General features: G+C 42.7%; 1 protein-coding gene across 1 annotated transcript in view; it reads left to right on the forward strand.

The window, feature by feature from the left end:
- The window catches only part of CFL2 (cofilin 2), a 38,350-nt gene that overhangs the window by 18,861 nt on the left and 13,776 nt on the right, over positions 1-5,713 (forward strand). The gene's annotated exons all lie outside the window — the stretch shown is intronic.

Here is a 5,713-nt window from a genome sequence, read left to right on the forward strand (position 1 = left end):
AAATATATATATAGTATATAATGGCTCTGACATTGGGGGTGTATTATCTATATCCTACATGTGTCGGTCTGATATGATTCTTTCTGGTGTCATCCTTTTGAAAGATATTAAAAAGATTACACATCAAAAATGTTACAGTTTACATCGTTCGCTGCACCAGCTCAGGAATGGTCTTGCTCTTTATCATAGTTTAAGATGGATAATTAAATAAGATTAATTAAGATAGATCATTTTAAAATTAAATAACCGGCCCAGCACAAGGTAAAACAGAAAAGATGCCGCTTTCACTGAAAAACTCAACGATTCTCTGGCTCTGTCCCCTGCACATTCATCACTCTTCAAACGTGTGCCAGTCCTCTTCTTGGTAAATGATGCCCAGCATGTTTCAGCAGCTACCAGTAAACATAGGCTGTCATCGACACAGCTCCTAGGGGGAGCATCATCACCCCAGCCTGGACTCACAGAGGGGATTTGTCAAATCTTGGGCAGACAGAATCTGGAGCAGCTGCCCATAGTAACCAATTGGCTTCTCTCTTTCATTTTCAAAGCTTAACGGGGCAAACTGAAGAGAGAAGCTGATTGGTTACTAGGCGACTGCTCCAGATTCAGTCTGCTCCCGATTTTATAAATTCCCCCCCATAGTGCTTCTGGACTGAGCAGAACTCGAATATCCTTAGGTGAGTGCTGCCCAGTCAAGGATAAAGGACTGGAGTTGCTGCTGGAGAAGAAAAGGAATGACCCATAATTCACCAAACCAGCCTGAGACTGCAGGAAAAAGTTGTGTAAAGGAATTAAAATGACACTAAACTCAGGAGTTAGAAATGCATTCAAGTACGTTAACTATTAACAAAAATGTATCTTATTTGTGCATCACTCGGCTGTAGATCCTCAAATCATCTCTGAATTCATGCTGACACTGTCCTTCCTTCCGGAGGGTGGCTACTTTTGTTCCCCATGTGTTGTAAAGTAGCCACCGCTCCAAGCCAACTCCTGTGATGGACTACAATCTCACGTTTACTTTACTAACTTGTATTGAGATTGTAGGTTGTTTTTAGTGGTTGTATGGTTTTTTTTTTTGTGTGTTTGCTTTTTTGGTACAAACTCCTCTTTTTATATTTTACAAAAAAGTTGGGTATTATATTATGGTTTTTGTGGGTTTGATAAACAGTTGCGCTAATATAATGCAACATAAAAATTTGCAACTGCCATTTTATTCTACAGGGTCTGTGCTTTCAGGAAATATATAATTCTGTAGGGTAAGACCTTAAATGTGGATTTAAACATGTATGCAAAAACGGCTCTGGCAGCAAAACAGTTAAAGCGTTTATAAACCCTCAGCTTTTATTGCATATATCTACTTCTAGCAAGCAGTAGATATATGCAAAAGGTTTTTTAAAAAAAACAAAAAACACTTTAACAGTGATTTAAATGTGAAAATTCTCAGGCAGCAGCAAAGGATCTTGGGGCGCGCGCATACACAGTTCACATTTTCGGCAAGGACGCGAGGAGGGACGCAAGGTAAGTCTATGGACGCATGCACCCGCATGCAGACACCGTGGGACAGGAAGTGCCAGCAAGCCCAGAGGAGTAAGCGCTGGGTCGGACACCCACCTCAGCGCTGGAGAGAAGGCTAAAAACATCAGGAAAGAAGAAGACGATCGGATTAAGAGACATCATTTAAGGTAAGTGCTTTTAATTAACGTTGGGGTGAGGGGAAAAAATGTATGCCACGTTAAACATTGCGTTTAGAAAAAATCCCTTTTTATGTAGTGAGTGCTTCGATCCAGCGATGCGCCGTCCAGGCCAGGACGTCACACAGGCTCCGCCCACAGGGCGCGGCCCCACAGTGAAAAGGTCAGCTGTTTCCTCACTCGGCGTTCTCTCGTTTTGAGTGCCGAACATTGAACCGCCACAGCCCTTACTCTAACGCCGTCCTAGCAGCCAGTGCTTGGAGCTGAACATTACCTCCGAAGTCAGCAGCAGGACAGACCGTCAGAAGTCCTCTCTCTCAGACCGGTGTATAGCTGAGAGTTTGTGTCTAGACCTGCGCCTCCTTACATCTTCAGCAGCCTGAACCTGTCTCTCACCTGCAACCTGCTTAATTACAGGAGTGATCTCCTGTGTTGTTTGCTGTGTACATACCTATGCATAAGGATTAAGTTCTGTGGAATAGACGCTTTACCCTGCTTGCTTTGCATGTGTGGATTGTTGTACATAGCTTCCAGCTTGCCATATCTTACACGCACACAGCTGCTATAGTTGTCCTCACTGCTTTGATTGAGTACACCCTGCCTCACTGTTACTTATACTGTAGTAGTGTTTACTTTGTTGATCTATTACATATCAGTTATAGTGCTGGCATTTACCTGCAGGCCTCATTGAGCCACATACCATTGAGTAAAGGGGAACTCCTCTCTACTACATCTCCAATTCAAATCCCATAGTTCCTAGGTGGTACATGATGCGTACGGTCTTCCTACCGCACTTAGTGTAATAGGGAACCGCTCACTGAATCACCTTCTCATAGATACTCCAAAATCAGTTCCGCAGCTGCGATCCGGTGTGGTTACACTATCCCGGCGAACCTGACAACTTCCTGAATGTGCTTTGCATCTCTTTCCCTGCGTCTTGATATGATGCAATCTCTATTTATCAAGATTATATATCCCATCATGCCTTGCTTCCAGCAAGCAATGATAATGTTACATTGTTCAGATGTTGAGGAGGAGGCAGGATCTGTGAGTTGTGACACAAGGAAGTACATATTCACAGGGCTGAATGAAATTGTGTCAGTGCATAAGGGCATCTTTAATAAGTAAGTTTACAAACTTCTAGATCCATATGGTTATTAGGAGTGGGAGAGAACTTCTGTAAATTCAATATAGAAATACAGATTTATTGAGTTTTTGACCATAAATACCCCTTAATCTATTTTTGTAAATTAGTTGTAGTTCAGACCACATTTTGTGATACACTACCTTGTGATACACTACCTTTTGTGATACAATACAATTAGCTTTAGTAAAGCTAATTTTACACAAAAGCAACAATAGAAAGAGATGCAATAAGAGATTTCCTTTTCAGGTGCATATTTCATAAATATTACCATTATACTTTTGTTTGCCTATATTCCCCCTATGAAGTGCATGGAAACCCCAAACTCTGTTCATGCCAACAAGGCACACAGAACGCACGGCTGTCGGTGTGCGCTGACAGGCACAATACCTGTTCTTTACACTGTTCGCTTTTTTTTTGTTAAAACTTTATTGAAATGTCATGTGTGACAGTTAATAAAGTGGTATCAGCACAGCAGGGTCCCCAGTGTACAGTGATGCAGTTGTACCGCATTGCACCATGCTGCGCTGAAAAAAGGACTGCATGCCGTATTTTTAAGCACAGAACACTGCAACACATAGTGGTGTGAACTGTGCAAGTTTAAAACAAGGCAAATTAACTTGTCTGTGCATTGGGGCAGCGCTGGAAAAAAGTGACCAGCACAGCTCCAAAGCTTCTGTTGTGAACGGGCCTTTAATCTATTTGTTTAGTTTGGCATTATGCCTCACTGTATTCAGTTTTCTGAAACAAATAATGTTTTGTGACACTGTTGGAAAGCTTCTCAACTGGAGATCCTACCAGTAACAGCGCTTCTTGTTTCCGGGCTGACAACGCTATGCCGCTGCCTTGCAATTAGCAGTAGCGTTGTCAGCCTGCAGTGCAAGCTTTTTTAGTGGGTCTATGGGCTGCCTATCGGGTCTGCGCTTGCCTCCTGCAGACCTAAACAAGAAGTGTTGTTACTGGAGGGATCTCCAGGTAAGAACATTTTGCAACATACTCACAAAAAAGCATTTCCTTAAACTAGATACGCTGAAAATGACAGCTTTAGGCCCCTTTCGCACAGGCTGATCAGGATGAAATCCATGTACGGATTCCTCCTGATCGGAGCAGCATGGATCTTTGTCACTGTGACAATTGTGTCCATCTATTTTTTTTCCTCCATCTGCAATGGAGGAAAGAACTAAAACTGCCGGACCCCATGTTAGTCTATGGGGAGTCGGATGTTAATCGACTCTGTTCCGTTTGTTTTTCCAGACCTGGATGGAGTCGGGGGTAACCAAGTGTAAATGAACATTGTCCGTTTAGACCTTGCTGCCCATACACTAACATTGGGCATTCAATTGGGTCTGGCTGAAAAAATTAGAGGTGGACCAGATCGGACCACCAGTGTGAAAGGTGTGGTATGGACGGATATTTTTCCTGTGTGGTTGATGGCCATACTCTTGCATTGGTGGGTATTTTCTCATGGCACTACTGTGGGGAGATGCATATCTCCACATGAAAATATTCAAACATATACAGTATGTTGCTAGCTTTTCTTCTTGCTGCTTATTCTCATGGCTACATTATTAGTATCTCCTGCTAAGCGAACACAATGATCGTTCAAAGAAACAAGAACATGAGCCTGGGGTTGGGTGGGTAGATAGGTACCGGTAATTAGCATTTTCCAGATCTGGTTTTGATGTATTGACAGCACAGCAATAATAAATATGCAATAAATATGCATTATCTACTATCAAAAAGAAAATACCTTAATAAAAAATATTCCAATTAATCTCAGGACTGAAGACTCATCTGTTGTCCTGTGGAGGACTATATGTATATACACAGTGAGATAGAAATCAGATTACAGTAAGTACAGTATCCGTATCTTGCTGCTTGTAGGTTCAGGTCAGCGAACATGAACCAGTGTAATAGTATCTAATGCTAAAGGTGTGCTGGATTTCCATCTTGGCAGGGACTGGCAGAGCAGGGAGCACGGATTGTGAGCTGGTGGTCGAGCCAACGCTAAACAAACATGATTTATTATAACATTTGCTATCAGCTGACTGACTGGCCAAGCTGGCTGATTAAGTGGAAATACTTAGCAACTCAATAGGTGAGAGAAGCAAAATAAAATATTCTACTGATTGGTGGGTCGAATACCTGTTTCCCCTGCCGTACACAGTGGTTCCTCCCACAAGCTCATATGTCCTGTAGTGAGCTGGTGGGGGGAACCACTGTGTGTGGTGGGGGAGCAGGTATCCTAAACACCTAGAAGTGTGAAATACCTGATGCAGCAGGGTAGAAGAACTGCAACCGCATTTCAAGGCACAAGCTGCTGGAAAGGTGGGTACTTATAAAGGATCTTTTAACCCTCTAGTGACAGGGCCACTTCAAAATCTTGTTCCTCGGCCATAAATAAATTTATTTAGGATGTAAGAATGAGATGTTGCTCTTCCCTCTGACAAGTGCCAGAAATAGGGTTAATTGTGCCCCTTGGCCTTCCCCTCCCACATTAATAGTGCAGCAAACAGATTCGATCTACACAAACTGAACCCCTTCCCAGCATAGCATTAGGGAATACAGCAGGTAAACTGTCACCACCATTTTGTTCCACCCTGTCTTCCTTTTGTTCTGGACCTCAGATCAAGAACCTCACTCTGCCCATTCAGTGAATGGGTTTACTTGGCACTCCAATATGGCCAATTCGGGTTAGCTTGCTTTATTCTGGCAAGAGATCACAATACTTTGCCATGCCGATAACTCTTAGTATAATTACAAAAATCAGCTTTTCAACACCACTATACACCCTCTCTTGCCCTTCAAACAGCTCTTGGGCTTAGCGTGGGCCCATTCTGGTACTGCTGTGCTATACATGACATGCTGCACTAATATA

This window comes from Nanorana parkeri, unplaced genomic scaffold (assembly GCF_000935625.1).
Source record: "Nanorana parkeri isolate BGI_ZX_2015 unplaced genomic scaffold, ASM93562v1 scaffold1002, whole genome shotgun sequence".
Classification (NCBI taxonomy): Eukaryota; Metazoa; Chordata; class Amphibia; order Anura; family Dicroglossidae; genus Nanorana; species Nanorana parkeri.